Source organism: Manis javanica, chromosome 2 (genome assembly GCF_040802235.1).
Source record: "Manis javanica isolate MJ-LG chromosome 2, MJ_LKY, whole genome shotgun sequence".
Taxonomy (NCBI): Eukaryota; Metazoa; Chordata; class Mammalia; order Pholidota; family Manidae; genus Manis; species Manis javanica.
The window spans coordinates 22099604-22120197 of record NC_133157.1 but is presented as its reverse complement, the minus strand read 5'-3'; the positions used below and the strand labels follow the sequence as shown (position 1 = coordinate 22120197).

Here is a 20594-nt window from a genome sequence, read left to right as displayed (position 1 = left end):
CCATTTTAAACCATTTTTAGGTGGAAAATTCAGTAGTATTATGTGTACTCACAATGTTATGCACTCATCACCACAGTCTGTTTCTAGAACCTTTTCACCATCCCAGAATCATACCTTTGTTCTTTTCTGTCTCATCTATTTCACATAGCATAATGTTTTCAAAATTATCCATATTGTAGCATGTTTCAGAATTTCATCCCTTTTCAGTGCTGAGTAATATCCCTCACCCCGTGTGTATGTGCATGTGTACATACACCACATTTTGTTTACCCATTCATCCATCAGTGGGTGCTTGGTCTATATTTTGGCTCTTGTGAATAATTCTGCAATGAAGATTAATGAAAAACGTTTGGATCCTTGCTGTCAATTCTTTTGGATATGTGCCTAGTTTATTGACCAACTGTACATCTTGCATAGTGAACTGGGTGGTCTGACCCCATCCTCTAGCTGCTTCTGGCAAAAATTTTTGCCAATGCTGACCTTCACTTGTGCCCAGTATGCTTTTTTCCCTATCATATATGTGGGCATCTCAATTGGTGGCATTTGATGGGAAAGAAAAGAAAAATCAAAAAGTAGTAACCGAGAGCAGACATAATGAATCTTGAGTATTCTGGTTGCTGGACTTTCTCCTTCTCATGCCAAGCATCAGTATAACGCAGTGGCTCCCTCTTTCCTTTCTTTTCCTTTCTTCTTTTCCTTCTTTCCATCTCAGAAAATCTTCATGGAGGCCTCTGAAAACCATCTAAACTGGGGATGTGGTCTAAGTGAGTCATCCTGACGGCAGCAGGACAGAGACCTATTTAGTTGCTAGACACTGCAGACCGAGAGGACACTGGCAGGCTTGCTTTTTGTACTAGCGTGCTAGCTGTGAGTTCCTTTGGGGAGAATCCTGGGGGGAGGCCTGCTTTTTAACTCCAGCTGCTTGTGTTTGGGTTGGTGGCATGCCTTCAAAACAGAAAGGAGCCAGCCCTCCCTTCAACCACCCCAGGCTTCCGGCTGAGTTTCCCTATAACCCAAGGATTTTCATAGGGACCCTGAACTATGAAAGCAGATCACATATGGTGTCCTGTCAAGCTCGAGAATAGCCGTTTTGTTCTTGAGGAGCTGCACAAAGCAAGTGAAAGGGGGAGGAGAAAACCTTTTTTTAGCAAGAAAATGCATTACTGTAATTCTTCCATTACCCCCTCCCCATTTTGTGCTGTTTTCTGGCAACAGGACTTTTGCATTTTTTCTGGGCTGAATCACAACATTGGGCCACAGCAATGGAAAGTGACAGTTGTTTTGAGTCTTAGAAGGCAGGAGAATCGAGCTCCTGGAAGGACCACCTTGTTGGGGCTGGGGCTGCACATGGCCTTGAGCTCGCATGTCTTTACAGCCACCCACCCACCAGCTTAAATGTGCAGAGCTACTCAGTCAAGCCACCCAAATCAGTGAGCCTGTGACATCTGAAAGCACATGTTCGCATCTGATTTTCAGTTAGAGTGGACCAGCCCGGGCAGTTCCGTGCTACTCTTTCTGTGTGCGGAGGGCAGTGTGTGTCTCCTCGGCTGATCCAGACGGATTCATTCTTACTGCTCCCAAGTCAAAACTGTAGCATTAATGCCAGTTTGAGGTCCATGGGTTGCTGGCACCAGGAGGTGATAACTGATGTGATTTGGGTCTGCTTAGTAACTCACCACGGGCACCTGGCTCTTCCTTCTCTGGCTGCCTAACTGAGGACTTTAAGTGGTCCATGTATAATGCGTGACAGACTGATCTTTACCTACTAGCCAGTCATTTGACAGACTGATCTTTACCTACTAGCCAGTCATTTGCAGAGATTCTGCTGTGTGTCAGATACTGGGGACCCAGAAATGAGTCAGATGTGTTCTGCACCAAGACATGTACACTATAGCCATCTTCCTATTACTTCCTGGCAAAGAGACAGTTTTTGGTCCAAAACAGCAAGTTTTTCATAAATATGAAAAGGAAGGCTATTGTTTACTTTTTAGTCATAGCATGAATGATGTTATGAATAAGGACCTTAACTCTTTTGCCAGACTCTTTTCATAGAATCACAGAATTTTCAGACTGAGAACTGGCTCTGTAGCTGAACTGCCTGGGTCAAAATCTCAGCTTTTCTGTAAAATTGGGGTAAATAGTACTAATTTCATAAATGTATAGGATTAATTAAATTAATTGATGAAATAATTAATTTCATTAATTGCTAATAAGTGTTCAGAATATAGTTTGCTCCTTAAAGCCATGTTACCTTTAAACTTCTGATTCATTCATTAATTCATTAAAAAGGGGTCGATGGTTGTACAATCCAGATATTCTGAAAACCACTGAATTGTGCACTTTAAAAGTGAATTTTCTGGGATATGAATTGTATCTCAATGAAGGTGTTACAAAAAGAAAATTGAGTACCATTGTGTGCTGGGCACTGCCTTGTAAAAGCTAAGCAGGTGAGAGTGACTTGCTCAAGGTGACTGAGTGGCAGAGATGGTTCTAGAGCTCACATGCCCTGGGACACAAGCCAAGCTCTTTGTAAACTGCCAGGGCTAAAATGCAAGTTGCAGTTCAGATTGGAAGCTGAGGTCGGTTTCTGTTCTAGTGCAGAACCAGACTTTAAGTTAAGAATGAATAGTGAAGAACCGTGGTGAGAACCTTCACATTCTGCAGCTTCCCTCACCTGCTACGCATCACCAGATTTTCTAAGACTTCAGACAAATACATTGTACATACCTGTACAACTATGCTATGAAACATGTACCAACATACTCCCCATCCCAGCTCTGGATGTAGAATGGGTATTTTTTAGTTAGGTTTTTCAGTTGAGCTATTATTGCTTTCAGTTCCCCAATTTTTTACTTTTAAAAAGTAAGTCTTCCTTAAAAAAGGAAGAAAGAAGGAAAGAAGGATAGCTTCTTATGGCAAGACGGGGACAGTATTTTAAAATCCCCCCTCTCACAACCATTGCCACAAACTGATAACAAATCTTGTCTCCATGGTGAAAGAAATCTTACTCATTCTTGAGATTTCTTAACTAAGTCTAAAGATGTAGAACACTTAAAAAGAGAGGAATCTTTTAGAAATAAAATGATACTGTTTGCTTCTGAAAGTCTGTAGTCCGGCATTTATATAGTAACAGAATCCGTTTTACATCTAGTAGCCCTGCAGCTTTGGGCCACCTGCTTGTTCTCTGCCATATGCTCTGTTCTGGGATTTCCTCCTTCTCCTGACATCTGGCATTCAGGATGGGGGGAAAGGCCTTCCCCGAACGAGTGAAATTATTATCAGGAAAAAAAATAGCTCAAGTTTCCAGGCATCTGTGAATGAGATGTTTTTCTAAGTATCCAGAGCAACTGTTGGAAGGAAACAACAGTAAGTGCACATTTTTAGCCCATACGTTTCCTCAAGGTGAACTTGAAGCCTTTCTTCCTTCAGTGGCCCAGAAAGCCCAGGCTTTTCCTAGCAGATGGGCGGCATTACCTCAGTGGCATTTAATGAATAGGTTTGCCTCCAGGGACTGGAATTGTAGCAGAATCTTATCATGAAATCTGATTTGCTTTGCCTGAGTCAGTGCAGGAGTCTTGAGAAAACAAAATCTGAATAAATGAAAAATGGTCAAATAGGACTGTAACTTGGAGCTACCCATGTAAATCAGATTTGCCCTGAAGCTGGTCTGACTTGGCAGGTAATAATCATAGTAATTTTGCAGTTCTGTGATGAAGAAGGTTTTTAGTTGAATTCCTTGTCTTGTGCGTAGGAACAAAACCAGTTGTAAATACCTTTTGCTTTCTCCCCCTTCCCTTCTCTCTTTTTTTCCTAGGACTGTGGCATCTGGGGCATATAATTTAGCTCTGAAAGCAGAGAGCTGGAGGCAGTGGGTAGAGGGGGAGGTGATAGTAGGAGAATCATTGAGTTCACACACATACTGCATTTTTTTTTCTTTTTTTTTTTTTTGCTTACGCATTTTATCAAGAAAAGTTCTAGGGACTCGGTAGTAGGTTTTACCTTCATCAAACAACCTCAGGCCTTTTGTAAATCTGACTGACCAATAGTTAGACATTCAGCTTTACCCCAAGCTGACCTTTGGAAGGGCAAGGTTGGGGTTTGTACTGCTGCTGTTCTGGAAAGTGAGACAGTGGGCAGTGGGGAAAGAGGCTGTTGTGCAGGAGCAGCCCTGCCCATCTAGGAGGAAGCTGACAGTTGTCTATTTATTTCAGGAATTTGTCCATGGACCTAGTCTCCTCCCCAGTCATCTAGAGGAAACTGAGGCAGCTTATCCTAAGACCCTGCAGAATCATTGAATAAAAACATGGGTTCAGGTTTTGGTTCACATAATAAAGTGATTCCGCCAAAGATGTCTGTTGGTGTGGGCCGGGGCAACGGGCCTGGGAAAGGCCACTGGCACTGGATGGCTTCATTTTCACTCCTCTGCTGTGTCCCAGACATGAAGCTCCTTGTGCCAGAGAAAGGCAGAAAACTGAGTCACCTGACTTCTGACCCACAGACACCCAAAATTGCTCCCTGGCACCTTGAAGGCCGCTGTTACGCTCTTGCAAGGGGGCTTGCTTTTAGGATTTGTGTCAGGGATACTTAAAGACTGGTCTGAGGATTTACCGTGCAGGCCTCTGCTGAGTGACCCAAGGGTGGCCTCTGGGGAGGTGAGTGCCTGGTGAGCGTTCCCAGAAGCCAAGTCATGATGCCTCCTGATGTCAGTGTGATGTTCCCTCAGTTTCCAAAAGTCCAGGGGAGAAGACGTGTGAATAGAGATTATGAAGAACGTTTCCTAGGCATTGAACTTTTGAGAACTAACAAACCTTGTCATGAGGCTGAGGTCCGTGATGTGACTCTGTGGCCTTCAAGCGGACAGTGTCCCCTCTTGAGCTTTTCTATCAAAATGGGGATCAAACCTTGCTTAAACAGAAATCCTCAGAAATAAGACACACAAGATGCAGGGTTGTCCCTGGGAGTTTTGTCGGCGCGTTCAGGGTCCTGCGTACCCCATTCCCACGTGCTCCAAGGGCCAAGGCTGTCCATGCGGAAACTGAGTCACTGAGCCCCCTACTCCTCCCCTTGTATCTAGGACATTTGCTAGGAGCTAATCCTCTCGCATTGTCACTTTTTGGATCTGCTTAATGATAAATAGAGGGTTTGAAAATAGGTCACTGCCTCTGCAGGGACGAGTCCAGGATGAGGCAGACGGTGGCAGCCTCGTACTTTTACATGGGCTCTTTTGGATGCGAGCTGCTGCACTTTCTCCACTTGAAATCCTGGGGCAGCTGCTGCTGTCATTCCCACTGTCCCCAGAGAGAGAACACAGCTGACTTCTGTGGGCCTTCCTGAAATCATCTGCAGCTGCTTGCATGCTTTTAATATAAGAATAAAGAGGTTAATCTGGGAAATCCTTTATAGAAAACATTCTCCTTTTCATGGTTCCCTTTCTTTTCGGCTGTAATGTACAACCCACTGCCTGTAGCCTGGTGGATTGCCGCCTGCAGGGAGCCATGGGTGTCTTCTCCAGATTACTCCCACTAACCACCGCCTCCTGCCACCACGACAGTCCTTGTGTGCCAGCCACCCCTGTGCATGATCCACACGTGATCTCCTTTGACACAGTGACACTCCAAGCATCATACTCTCATCCCACTTTCAGATCAGGATACAGGCTCAGAGAAGTCCAACAGCTTGTCCTATAGCAAGCAGGTGGCCGAACCAGGATCCCAAACTCAGTGATGCTGAGTCCTGCAGTCTTTCTACCTCTGCAGTACAGGTTGCTTCATATCAGCAATTTCAGCCTCAGCTACTCATCTGACATCATCTGAGAGCAGGAATCTCAACAGCAGAGTAATGCCTAATGGAATCAGGCTTGCTTCTGTATTGTAGACAATATTTACTGAACTGTTAGAAAGATGCAACATGTTTGGAAATAATAATATAACGACTTCTTATCATGTATTACAGCATAAAATTTATAAAGCAGAAAATAAATTTGCCATCCAGTGTTACGGGCATCACATATTTTTGTGTGTGTTATCTCCAGGGCTGGATTTAGGAAAGGTAAGAAAAGAAGACCAGCCATTCAAAAGTAAATAAATTATTTCAGGCCTGGCTTCAAATTCCCTGTTTTTATGGGACCATGGAATTGAAATCCTGAAGTCCTTGGACCACTGCCTCCAGGAGGCCCAGGGCAACAGGGATACTGCCAGGATCCCTTTCCCTCACCAGACTCCTGGCCCTGCCGGGGTTTAGCCACACCAGCAGGCCACTATCAGGACAGGAAACCAGAATGGGCTAAGCAAATGGTATGTCATTCCCCACCATTGCCCTCCACACTTTAATCCTTTGCATGGCACTTAAAATTAAGACCAATCCTCCTTGGTCTGGCCCCATCTACTTCCCTAGACATCTTTTCTATGATGAGCCCCTTACTCCATCCCAGGGTGGGAGGGGAAAAAGGCTTTTTCTCTATCCATCTGAGGTTTCTTGGCTGGGATCTTGCAAACCAGACTGACTAAAGACAGAGTAACCCGAGACACATCAGAAGTTTATTAATGTGGGCATCAAGTGCGTATACACATGGGAGAACTCAGTGATGAATAACCTAAATAAATCAATTAACTCAAAATTCAAGTTCATGGTTAGAACTTGAACTTTAATTGCATCCTACCAAAGAATGATAATTATTCAGGCAAGACAAAGGAGAAGGACTTTAAGTTTCTAGGGTGACAAATTGTAGACAGGCAAACATGACAGGAAACCAGTGAGAGAGAAGGGCTAGCTTTAGCAAGGTTTGTGTTTCCTCTGGGGCCATCTCTGGGCTGATAAGGGCTCCAGTTGTCTCAGGTGATTAACTTCCAACCTTGCTGATAGAGGGAGGGGGGACACCTTTACAAATTTGTGTCCTGCTTTCAGCCAAGTAGAGGGAGGGCAGATTGCTTTTCTTGTGTCTGCTTCTTCTCAGTTGCCTTCAGCTTAAAATAATCCTATGCCACAGTAGCATATTGTGGAGTGTTGTATTCTGCTACCTTCTACCATCCACCAGCACTGTTCAGCGTTTCTTGTCTCTTTTGCTCCTAGCTCAGAGCCTTTCACACCAGCCTGGGACAGGCTCCTGTCCCCTTTCTGGCTTAGTCCACCCATCTTTCAGATGGCAGCTCAACTGTCACTTCCTCCCAGCTGCCTCCCCTGACCTCACCGACCAGCTCAAACTCCCACAGATTCAAGGTTGTCAAAGCACTCCTTGCCTTTCTTTCCAAGGATTTATCACAGATGCAGCTTTGCAACTTTGTGATTGCAAATGTCGTGTCTCCCCACTACAGTACATTTCCAGAGGGCAGTGCTGTGCCCGGTTCTCCCCACTGGGGCCCAGCGCCCGGCCCAGGGCCTGAGACACAGTGGGGACTCATTTGCAAAAGCGAGTGAGTGCGTGAAAGAAAGCCCAGTGCAGCAGTCAGATCTCCTGCTCGGAGCGACTGCCTAGTCCCTGCTAGCTGCCGCAAGGGAGTTACAGAGCAGGTGAACGGCTCTATTTCTTAGAGGTGGTGTTAAATTTAAGTGAGAACTTGTCCCTTCTCACTTCAAGTCTCCAGACTTCTAGACTGTTCTTAGTTGAAAGTAGCTTATGGAGGACTCTTTGAGGGGAGAAGGAAGGAATTTCAAAGATTCAGCCTTTGAAAAGCCTGGATCCTTCACCTCGTTTGAATTCTGCTTAGGAATTAAAACCTGGTGTATGGCTGCTGCTGAAAATCTTCTTCGCACTTTTTCCTCTAGCTGATTTTTGTACTTCTTGAAAAGGGGGAAATGTCCCTTATGATCCCGTATGGCATACACAATAAGTTGCTCTAATAGGTTTGTGTTTGATATTCGATCTGCTAATGGTAGAAGCCCTGAAACCAAGAGCTCTGGGATTAGATGGAGCTGAGCCCTTGTTCCCAGAGCCCCAGTGACTAGAGAGAAATTATTTGCTTTATTGGCCAAAGAGTCATTTTAAAATTGCTTTCTTGCTCACATTTCTCCTTTGGCCTCATGAACTTGGAGCCAATCTACTCCCCTCTCCTTTCTGGCCTAGTCATGGTCCCTGGACCAACTGAAAAAGTGCCAGTCACATCCTCCTGTGGGACTAACTCGCGGGTCTCCCTCCCGGAACAGTGGAACCTCTTGAGTCTCCCCCCAGAAGCTCCCCTGTGACTGTTTGTCACTTGGACACACAGTCCTATGCTTCTCTCCTTGTCTGTAATCTGAGTGCAGCCTGGGAAATTTTCAGAAGCTCTGCTTTTATTTATTTATTTCCTTTTTTTTCTTTAAAGGGCAAGGTATCAAAACTTGAGTTCAGTTCAGCCTCAAACTGGATTCTGTCCAGATTTTTGTTTGGGTTTCAGATATTTAGCCCCAAACAAATTCAGATCTTAATTGAACCGGGTCCAGGCTTGGTTGCGTTTAAGATTCCTTCCAGAGCACAAATCGTCCCTTACTTGAAGCTACACCCAAGTGCCGCTCTTGTCTTGAATGTCTGCATTCCTAGTAAACACTCATGGTAAAAACAGTTAACGATTAATCTGCATGTGTTCCAGGGGCTTGCAAAATAAGCATCCACACTTCTGAGGCCTCATCTTATCAAGTTCTGAAGGATGATTTTTCTAGCTGATGTTAGGCCTTGGTTTATCAGCTCCAATGGCCTGGAAACTCCTCAGACCTGACTCTCTGGGATGAGCAGAATGGACCCGCTTAGGAATTCCAAGAAGGCAGAATCAAGATAGAAAGCTGCCAGAGTGTACAGATGGGGGATAAAACCAATTTCTAAGCCTGCTTCTGCTGCTCAGTTGTAATGTGCTTAAAACCTGGACTCATTTGAGATTTTTGCATCTGGTTAGAATATTTTGAACCTGGAATTATGCCTCCCTGTGTGTTTATCTGTGAAATATAATGAGAATAGTTAAAATCTCCTGTGTCTATTTTCCCTTCCTGGTGCTGCAGTAGTGTGCAATGGTGGTGGGTGTGCTCTGTGTTCTGAAATTGTTGGGCTTTATCTCTCTAGCACTGGGATATTAGATGGCAGATGGATAAACTTGCTCAGATTCATGATATTATGTCTTAGATTAAACAGTGTCATCCTACACGGTATCCCCATTTTACGGGGGGGGGGGAATAAAGATGGCAGGAGGAGCAAAGTTAGAAAGCCTTCTAGGCTATAAAGTCAGGCAGGGCTCTGTGTACCTTTTAAGGGTTCATTTTCTGAAGAGTTTATACCTCAAGGGTAAATAAATCAGAATCTAAAAATATGCATATATCCTTTGTCTTCTCTTGAGATTGTTCTGTAGTAAAGCTGTTGGGTTAATGACACCAGAAAAGGGCACACAGAATGAATTTGTGATCTGAGTGCTTGCACTGTAGCTCCTGTGCAATTAACAGTAATCTGCGCTAGTAGTTCCATTAATGCATTTAAATGTTTATATTATTTCTGCTTAAGAGTTATTTATTTTTAATGGAATTAACTTTAATATTAGCACTTAATGGGAGCTGCTACTTTTTCTAGTTTTAGGGAGGTTTTGTCATTGACATTAGGTGGTAGTTTTAAAGGACTCTGATTACTTATCCACATATGCACACATACTGTATATATGACGTTACAGAAATAATTAGGAGTTACTTTTTAATAATATCCATTTGGCAGCTGCAAATTAATATGTTTTAAAACCCCCTGATATCTGACCCTGTTCATCATATTCTGCTGTTCACTGGTGCTGACCAGCAGAGCTAAAGATATGCCTAAATATTACTGTTTCTCTTCTACTTATTGCAGGGAAGTTGGTCTCCCCATTCTCACCCTGCCACTACCCTTTTTTTAAATATGTGCGTGGCAGTAAAATTTTTCATCAGGCAAATCCACAAGAAACTAAGGATCCTTTTAGACTTGCAAGCTACCTTAGCTAGTTAGTTAATTTTATACAGTAGTCTGTGACTTGCATGTCAAAGCTTTTTGTGTAATGCTGTAAGAAGCCTGTTGGTGAAGCAAAGCAGTCCAGGTTGTTTTGTTTGTGTGTGATGTAGATCTCCATCCCTCTCTCTTTAATGCTCTTACTGTTCTCTGGATTCTGTCTGTTAGAACCAAACTCCCTACTCTGGTTCTGCACAATATAAGTACATAAATCATTACTTGTCACCAGCAGCCTCAGTGGTTTTAGAAATTACCAAGTGACTACATCTGCATAATTTTGCATTGATGAGAGCGCTTCTTTGTCAAACATGGTTTAGTTTTCTGAAGAGGAAAACCTGGGGTCCCTCAGGTTAGTTTCTTCTGATGTGGGGGCCCAGGTGGAACCAGGTGGGTCTCAGCAAGGTCACAACTCCAACCCCAGGACAATGAGAATTTGTGACTGAAGTCTGAAAGGGTTGACCACAGAGGAGACTAGAAGTCCAGAGAGCAGGGTCCTGAATCTCCTAACAGGAAGAAAATTCTAACCCCAGAAGAGTGGCTTCGGCCGGTGTAAAGTGAGTTACTGGCCTACAGGGGAAAGACCATACTTCTGACCACCTCAAGACCCCTCTTGGCATGACTCCTGGGGACACGTGCGCGCTGAAACTGTGTCACTGAGAAGAGGGGTAATGGGTACCCAGTCTTGTTCTGCCCCAGCACAGCTCCATGGGTGCAGGTGCTCCAAGAACCACTGTGCTGCTCCAGGTGCAGCAAGACACAGGGGGCTAATGAAGGGGAGGATGCCAGCCAGGAGTGGATTTGAGAGGTTTGGAGGACACAGGTTTGAGTTGCTTTGTATGTGTGCATAAGCACGTGCGCACATAGACATCCATCAACAGTCCAGAAATTGGATTGCCATTCAGTTCTCAGACAGATGGCTTGTTTATTAAACTGAAAGCTGCTAACTCCATTAGGAAATACTGAATTCCAGCAATTAGCCCCGAGGGTTAAAGAGCCTCCCACCATCCAGTCTGCTGTGTTCCCAAACAATGCTTTGATGTACAGGCTGCTCCTCATGGAAGATAAATCATCAATTAACCCAACTGGAAGGTTAAGCTGAAAACAGACTTTTCAAGAAAGGGATTATTTCTGAATTGTTAACCACTGATTGGCGTTATCTGTCTGGGATATTCTTATGCAAAGGCTTAAGCTACACCTATGCTGAGGGCAACAAAGGTGCAAAAGTATTCTACTTATTTGGTTAGTTTTTAAAGTCACTCTAGAAAATTGGATCTTAGATCATTTGAAGCTGGGGTGGAGGTGACCATAGTTTCTTTTTCAAACAAGTTGACATTTTAATTCCTTCAAGAATCAGTACTAATACCTTTAAATTGCAAGGTCTGTTTTTGGCTTTGATTTTGTTTTTGTTTTTACAAAAAATAAGCAGAACCATATATTTTTGTAGTAGTTTAAGAAATACTGTGAATTTGAGCCCAGTGCAGATGAAGCTGACCTGTAATTGCATGCTAGAGATTTACAAGTCAAAGTAAGTTTGTTTGGTTGTTCCATTTTAGTTTCAGATGAATTCAAATACCCACAGACTCTTGTGTTAATTTGCATGTAATTTTTCAGGAAAATACCAGTTTCATAAATTGATCTATTTTTTTCCACTTGTATTTTTCCAGTAAGCCTTTAGTTTTCTTGTATGCTCATGAGGCCAAAAAGGGGCTAGACAAAAAATTTTTTTGTTAATTATTTTTTATTAAGGTATTATTGATATACACTCTTATGAAGGTTTCACATTAAAAACAATGTGGTTACTACATTTACTACTCACATTATTGAGTCCCCCGCCAACACCCCATTGCAGTCACTGTCCATCAGTGTAGTAAGATGAGGGACTAGACAAAATTGCCAAAAATGTAAACAGTAAAATAGGGTAGTTATTCCACTAACCTGGTATAATCAACAATTACTTTATTTTCATCCAGTCTTTTTTTCCCCTATGTTTGCTACAAAGATATAATCCTACCCAGTTTCATTAGCCTCACAGACTGTTTGAAAAATTATGTCCCGTACTGCTTAATGGATACAGTTTCTTTGGGAGTGATGAAAAAATGTTAGAAATAGGTAGTGGTGATGGTTGTATAACTTTGGGAATGTAATTAATGCCCCTGCACTGTACGCTTAAAATGGTAAAAATGACAACTTTTCCGTAACGTGCATTTTCCCACATTAAAAAAAAGTGCGCAAAAATAATGCTCCAAAATATTGTTTTCTTTTTTTGAGAAGTAAAGCACTAATAGATTTCAGAGTTCATAATGCTTGGGGAAAATTTTTTTTTTTTGAGAGGGCATCTGTCATATTTATTGATCAAATGGTTGTTAACAACAATAAAATTCTGTATAGGGGGGTCAATGCTCAATGTACAATCATTAATCCATCTCAAGCCTAATTCTCGTCAGTCTCCTGCTTGAGGAAAATTTTAGCATGGAGTTTATTTTTCATAGGATTCAAAAAGATTAATAAAGCTTTTTAATACTATTTAGGGTTTGCAATCAACCTGTAATTTGGAGGAAAAATTTCAGCAGCGTGGTGGCATGTCGTTAAAAGTTAAACCTTGGAGGATAAGAGGTCAGGTTTCAGGCAGAAGGTAATTAAAGCCCTTTGCAGGAAAAGAAAAGCCTGCTGGTGCTGTCCTCAGCCTCCAGGAAGGAGGGCAGTGATGATAGCCCTTCACTGATAATGACTGATAAAAACTTCCCCACTAGCCTTCAGGTTCACCTACACTGAATGCAAACTGCCTCAGGAAGCTCCAGCAATAACTGGGTAAATTCTGTGGAGGGAAGACACAGTCAGACAGCCTTCATTCTGCTGGGGTGTTTCTTGCACCAGGAACAGGTTTGACCAAGGCCTTGCAGAAAAGCTGAGAAAGAGAGAGGGCATGCCAAGACAGAGGGCCCAGGGAGGGGACAGACTTAGGAGAATGGTTCGCGTTGCAAAGGTGGGGCAGGCCCTTAATTCCAGATTCACGAGTTTCTTTGGAGAAATAGTCCCAGGGACATTTATTGAGGGCCTAGTTGTTGCGCACGCTTTCAGGCTTCTTTTGGTCCCTGTACATTGCCCTGTGCTGAGCTGTAGAGGGGAGAGAAGATCCAGAGCAAACTTCAGTGACACCCTGATCTCAAGCACCCATTGGGGTGACTGGGGTTCAGATCTCAGACTGGATGCATTTTCTGAACCACACACCTGATTTCCTTTGCCCCCCGGGGCCTCCATTCCCAGAAGTGATTGTTGCCATGCATTTATGTTCTTTATAAATTCTTAAATACTTGCAAAGATGGACAGGCTTATGAAGAGGAAGGAAAGCTGATATATGAATCTAATTGGGCTCAATATTTTAAACATCTCATATTCTCTCCAGTTATTTTGTGTTCATATCCCAACTCAATTAATTGGCCTAATACATAGTTTGTTAAGCATGAATTAGTGAAATTGAGAAATTATTTTAAAGGATGCTTTTCATAACAGGTTCAACCACATTAGTGAAAGGAAAACATCCTTGCTTATACATTTCTGTATTGCACAGTGACATTGAGGGAGTTTTGACTTTGTGGGGAGCTGACAAATCCCTTTATTAGCTTCATGGTGTCTGCAGGTAAACCCCTGGCCCCTCTCCCTTTCCCGGCACTGTAATGGCCAGATGCCTTGCTAAGATGAGATACAGCAATTTTCACCATCTGCACCAATTCTGAGGGTCAGCTTGAAGCACTAGTGCAGGGAGCATGGCCTGGGGTTATATGTTTTCACTTTGCTAAAGATGTGCTCAGAAAAACTAAGGGGGGAAAAAAACAGGAGATTCGGTGTTCTGGAATCCAATAAAGTCTCAGGTCAGCTTTGAGCTGCAGCCTTCCAGCCTCTCCCAGCTTGAGACACTTGCTGATTGTGTTCCTGTGGCACTGAAGCGCTCAACCCCACACCCAGCCCCTGTTATTTCCTGTTCTCGGACCCCACCTCTGCCCTGCTTGTTTGTGGGCGGTGGCAGGGGTTGTCCATTTCCGGAATGGACTGGCTGCTCTGATCCCTGATGTTGTGGTCCAAACTGTGTACAAACAGACATTCTTGGGAGTGGCGAGACATTATCTAGAGAATTCCAACCACTCAGCTGGAGAGAAGGTCACTCACCTAGAGCATTTCCAGGAGAACTCTAGGCATCTGAAGTGGAGGCAAATGGCAGACACAGGTTTTTGTATCTGAGATACAGCCAAGAGCTCAAAGTGAATTCCTAGATTCAGTGAGAGCAATGGCACATCATGTGTCTCGGAAAAACAAAAAGGTATGTTGAGCTTTGCTTCTTTGTGGTCTTCAGAGAGCTGGACAGGCCAGGGCCTAGATCTCAGCTCTGTCACTTACTTGCTCGGGGTCATTGGGCAAAGTACTTAAGCGCTAAGCCTCAATGTCTTCATCTGCAAAATAGAGATTATATACTACTTAAAGGCATTGCTGTGTTAATTTATTGAGATAATGTATGTAAAGGGCATAGCAAAATGCCTACACATTGTAATGTTCAATTAATAATTGTAACCATTGTCATCCATATCATTTATATTTTCTATAAAGAAAACTGACACACACCTAAGCCAGAAAGCACGGAAAGAGATCTAGGATCCATTTAGAGAAGGTGGTAAAGCAGACAGAGAATCTTGGGAGCTAATCGTCCTTGTTTCATAAACCTGTAGTCCAAATTGTTCCAGCTTCTACTTCGCATCTACAAGAGGCAAGACAGTTTAAAAGCTCTAAATCAGGTGGCCTCAGTTCAATCCCAGCTTTCTCACTTACTACTGGTAGTGTTGGGGCAAGTCACTTAAAACTTCCTGGATCTCAGTTTCCGTAGCTGCATGATAGAACATCAAGAGCCCTGGCCCTCATAGGCTGGTTTTGAGGAATAAATGTGATTGTGCATTAAAATCACTTAGTGCAATGTCTGGCATAACAAATGCTCATTATACGGTTAAGACCATCTAATCAGCTACCTCAGCCTTCAAGGTCTGTGGGTCCCCGTAGTCCTTCCTCAGTTTGACAACATGCATGCCCACTGCCAGCCCCAGGACTTGGCAGCTTCAGTCTTTGCAAACTGGCTTCTGTAGGCGAGAGTATCCATGCCTGATTCTGCTCCAGTAGGCACTTGAGAAGCCAGCAACCATGGTTCCAGAACATGTCCTTATTCCTGATTACTGTGTTCTTCGTGTTTGGTCCACTTTTTTAAAAAGCTCGAAAAATGTGGGGCTGCCCACCTCTGACACGGCTTGAAAAATTGTGTTATTGGCCTGCTGTCAGAGTAGAGCGCAAAAGTGAAGTGCCTTGTGATGAGGGCTTACCACGTTCCGGTCACGAGGCCAGCTGCTTCCACATGCTGCCTCTTAAGGTCCCCCTAGCAGCCTTAGGAGGTAGGAAGTGTGTGTGTTGTGTTTCTTACTGCTGCTGTTATAGATCACCACACATTTGGTGGATTATGGTAATAGACATGGATTCTTTCACAGTTTAGGAGGCTGAGTCCAAAATCAAGGATGGCAGGGCTGGTTCCTTCTGGAAGCTCAGAGGGAGAATCCATTTCATGATCTTCTCCTAGCTTCCAGTGGGTGCCAGCAATCCTTGGCATTCCTTGGCTTGCAGATGAATCACTTGGATTTCCACCTCTGTCTTCACGTGAAGTTCTCCCTCTTTGTGTCTGTCTCTGTGCTCTTCCTTCTTAGAAGGACACCAGTCATTAGATCGAGGCCCACTCTAATCTCATATGACCTAATTACATCTGCAACGACCCTATTTCCAACTAAGGTCATGTTCTGAGGTTTCAAGTAGACATGAATTTTGGAGGGGACACTGTTCAGCCCACTGCAGTAACTAACAGATGAGGAACCCAAGTTTCAGAGGAGAGAATCCCTTGTGTAAGCATCACAGACAGTTTGTGCTACCAGGGGACTCAAAACTTGACCTTCTTTTCTCTAGATTCATGTTCTCTCCACCAGATCACATTACCACACATAAATAAATGAAATGAATTTTTTTTTTTTACCAAGCATAAATAAATAAATGAGACAAAAATAAGGGTTTGAAAGCATGGCAGCAAAATGGTTAGCAACAGTCACCAGTAGATCAAAGGGGGCTTCTGGAGGGTAAACAGGATGAAGCACAGAGGCTGTGCAAGGGAATGGTGACTCCCTCTCTTGTTGCTCGTTCTTAGACTTTATCCTGTTTCCCTACCTTCAACCACAGTGCTCTGTTCCTGGGATTCCACAGCTGGGCAGAGAGAGTCTCATAAATGAGACATGAGGTCGTAGTTGGGTTCCACTGGCATTAAGTAAAGGGAAGGAGCACATTTCTTAGTGTAAAGCCAAATATCTCCCACAACTCAGTCTGCACCCGTCTTGCTGTTGGCTTATGCTTATCTTGCATGCCCTTGGTGGATGGAGAAATTCCATGCTTTCCTTCTCCAGCAGGGGTTCCTTCCTGGCATTCAGAGCCACAAAAGCAGTAGACGGAAGCAGGTGACTAGCCTTCAGCTGCTCCCAGAGCCGGCTCCCCAAACTTTTCCCAGAGCGTGGTCCAGCAGAGCTGGCGCGGGGCGGGATTGGGAGAGCACAGAGGTGTGGGCAAGAGAGGCGGGATTCCACATGCTCTGCCTGGTTCTAGCTGAAGCGCAGGACTGGGGCAGAATCAGAAACCAGGGTCAGATCCCCAGTGTCAAGGGCAAGCTTCTCTTTGTTTAAATCACAAATACACTTCTGGTACCAGACTCAGAATCCACATGGTCAGTGGTACTGCTCTACTGCATGAGGTGGGAGTCAGAAAATGTAGCTGGCTTGAGCCTTTCCTGTTCCTTGACTGCCTGCCACACCCTGCTTTTCATCAGGCCAGTGTCCATAGAATGTGTCCTGATCCAGAATTGCCACTTAGCCCTGGCAGAGCAGGGCTCTCAGATTGACCATCTGGACTTTCCTGGAGTTGTTTCTTCCTGCCAATGTGTTGGAGTGAATTGAATCAGAGGTCTGTTCGCTGCACAGTCTGGCTTCACAGAAGAGTTTTTTGCTTTTGAAGAAACTTAACGGCGTTTATGAGTTTTCAGAGTGAGTGGCAGTTCATAGTAACTCCAACATGCACGATGACGAGACCTGTTCTGTGAGTGGAGATCTACCCCTAGAGCCTTCCAGCAGCCCCCTTGGCATTTATAGGAAGCTGACTCAGTGGGACCAAAGCTTCTTCCTGCTGGTAAATGGTAGATCCTTTTGTTGAGTGTTCTTAGAGCTCACAAAGTATTTCATTTAAAAAGTACTTGATTGTTGGGTTTTTCTTCTCTGGAATTGTGAATGTTGTCTTGGGAAAGTGAAGGCATGCCATTTACCACCTCCTGCCTTTGAGAGGGAAGAACTTGGTGGGGAAATCTAAAAGAGGCTCTTGCTGACTTCAGCCCCTCAGGCCCTGGCCATGGGCTGGGAACTGTTTCCAGGGGGAAATGGATCCCCAGCCAGAATTGGCACATGGGTCCAGGCTTCGGGATTGCCTCAGTGCAGAGTTAACGTCCATTTCCAAACCCCTCAGCATTCACTGTACACTAATAAAAGACATGCTGGTTTTGCTTATAGAAAACTAAATTTAGCAAACCCAAAATATTATTTTTAAAACTTTACTCAAAACTTTAAAATACTTTAGTAGAACGAAAAAGTGATTCAAATTTACTGAGTTCCTGTTTTTATAGAGGTATCCTCCTGTCTGTCTGTCTAATAGGTGGATGGGGAGGTTATTAGACTCACTCATCTGCTCATTTAAGTTGAATGGAGCAAAAAAATGACTATTGTTTAGACTAATACATAAAATCAGCCTCCAAATTTTGTTCTTTACTTGACTGATCAGACCTTGGGAAATGTTTCAATGGGGTTTTCCTATGACATATCCTGTCTGTGACATATTCATGAAATTCTCTGACATTTGACTCTCAAAAAGGAATTTGGTTACTCACAGAGTGTTTCACAACTTCTCTGGGAATAGGAAGCTCATGCAAGGAAAACGTCCATGTGTAACAGCAAGTCATTTACTTATCTTTGATGAAAAAGGAAAATTATATTGCCATAAATTGTATAAAGTGACAGTCTGCTCTTGAAAGTATGATGGATTACAGCAAGAAAGCACCACTTCCTCAAGGGAAGGCCATGTTTTGATACACATTTGTTCATCCTGGCTGAGTAAATGCCAAATTATTCATTATATAGATAGAAAATGGAGATTAAGAGGCACTGCAGTACCTCTTAATAACTAGAGAAGCCTCAGCCTCTTTTAAGTCTAAGTGTATATAAAGCTCAAATTTGTAGCTTACTCATATATGATTACTTGGAGTTATTAGTTTTCTAATTACAAAAGTAGTATGTGCTCAGTAATACAAGCCTTTAGAAAATAAAAATCATAGGTTTTACTATAGCTTTTCATCCTCCCTTCTATGTCGACTTTCCCCATTCTGCAGAGTTAACCAGTTAATTGGTTGGTGTGAATACATAATACAAATGATGTCCTTGACTTTTTGAGAGTGAGCTAATCTCCTCCTGGTGCCTAATCTCCCATCCTGGGTGCTGTACTTCCTTTCAGTTCTTGCCCATCTGTCTCACTATTTATTTTTTTATGTACTGAATTCTTTTTTTCACAAGCTAATGTATACACATGTTTGAAATTCACAAGGTATGGAAAAGGACTTGATGAAAAGAAGTTGCCCACCCCTAGTGTCCAGTCCCCTGAGCCCAGAGGAAACCACTGTTACCAATTTCTCATGTATCTCTCCAGGGATAATCTATGCATATAAAAATATAAATACATATGTACACATGTACAAATAAAAATTACATATGTAAGATTCTATAGTCACATTCAGTTTTTGTTAACAACAAAGATAGCTTGTATATACATTGTCCTGTACCACTTCAGACTTAACAGTAGATCTTGGAGATTATTCTCTAACAGTTCTCATAGAGCCAGGAGCTATACTGTTTTCTTAAGGGTTGCATAAGAATCTGTTTAATGAATATTCCAGTCTCCTTTTAACTTAGGGTATTTGTGATGTTTATTATTGCAAGCAATGTGGCATTGCAATCCTTGGATATGGGTCATTTTATACATGTGCCACTATATCTGAGTATAAATTCTTAGAAGTAGAATTTCTGAGTCAAACATGTTGTATATTTTAGAGTTGGACACATAAATTGCTGTGCAATTTAATGGATTGCATGAGGTTACTGATTCTTCCTATACTGATAACTAATTTTGTTGGTGGAAGACTTACTCATAATTTAATTTTGCTTTTCTTTGATATGAGTGGGATTGGGAATCTTTTTGTATGTCTAAGAATTACTTATATATTTGTCGTGTGTCAGCTGTCCATGTCTTCTGTCCATTTTTGTGTTTGGGTTAATCTGTTTCTTACTGGTCTGTAAGAGTTCTTTATATGTCATGAATATGAAACTTTATGAAAAAGAGTTAGAAATATTTTCTCAGCTACCATTTTTAGCTACCATTCATTGAGTCCCTTTACTGCAGGACAAGCCCCACACTGGCACTTGTGTTTCATATCAGTTCCCTAAGGTAGTAGTAGTATTATAGTCATGTTATAGACAGAGAAGAGCCCAGATCTGTTAGATAACAAAGCCCTGTATATGTACATATATATTAACATTAGCATCATCCCATAGCAGAATGCCATGCAGTTATGATAAATATCCTGTCTAAAGGTTGCATAGCTTTCCAGCTGTTAAGCAAATCACAATGTTCAGATACCAGTTCCATTAGTACACATTTTCACTCTGTGCAAGCTTTCACTGTTACAGACAAGATTGCAGTGCATTCCTTCTCAAGCTTTGGCCCCATGATGCACCACGATGCGGCCAGTGTTCCGCAGAAGGTAAGAGTGTAGTGTCTGAGGTCGTGAGCAGAGGGAACTGTTGAGTCTAAGATCCTTGAGGGAAAGACTCAACAGGCTCAGGGTAAGGCATGTTAGACCCTGCCTGGAGGTACTGCCCTGGTACACTAACGCTTTTTAGCCCCTTTCCCTTCCAAGGTCCCCACTAGCTGCCTCTGGTTCTGGAATGAAGGAAGCATAACGAGTGCTCCACATTCCGAGTTCTCCTCCCTCCTAAGGCCTGCTTTTTGAGCAATATGGGAGGAGTCAGAGACCCTGCGGGGGAGGGTAGAGGCTTGGAAGTTGGTGCACTATTTCATCTCTGTAGAATGTTCCTTACAGGAGTGAGTGAGATCATGGTGCGTGACTTAGCAGGGTAGTCTGCACGTCTGTGTGTATGCCTCCGACCTCCCAGCTCTGTGGCTTTCAGTGTCCCGAGCACCAGGGAGGTGCTGCTGAGTCCAGCTTCCTGAAGCCTTTCTAAGCATAGTCACTGCTCCTGTTCCTGTCTCATCAATTTTCCCTCAATAAATTAAGGGCTGTGTATGGCTTGTTTCCCACACTTTATCCCAATTAGAGGTTCCTTTGGGATAAACAAGCTCCTATTTTAAAAGGTAAGTATTCCCATCAAATTCCTTTCAAGTGCAAATTGCTTTCAAGACCTGGCTACATGCTGAGATAAGGGAGTCTTTCAGAGCTGGGTCTTGGAGGAAGGAACTACCTGGAAGGTAGTTGGGGAGCGGACAGCCTAGGGAG

The 20594-nt window shown here is 43.2% G+C and overlaps 1 protein-coding gene across 8 annotated transcripts in view; it reads left to right on the top strand.

Moving 5' to 3' along the window:
- Nucleotides 1–20594, top strand: part of PALM2AKAP2 (PALM2 and AKAP2 fusion) — a 416273-nt gene that overhangs the window by 354802 nt on the left and 40877 nt on the right. The gene's annotated exons all lie outside the window — the stretch shown is intronic.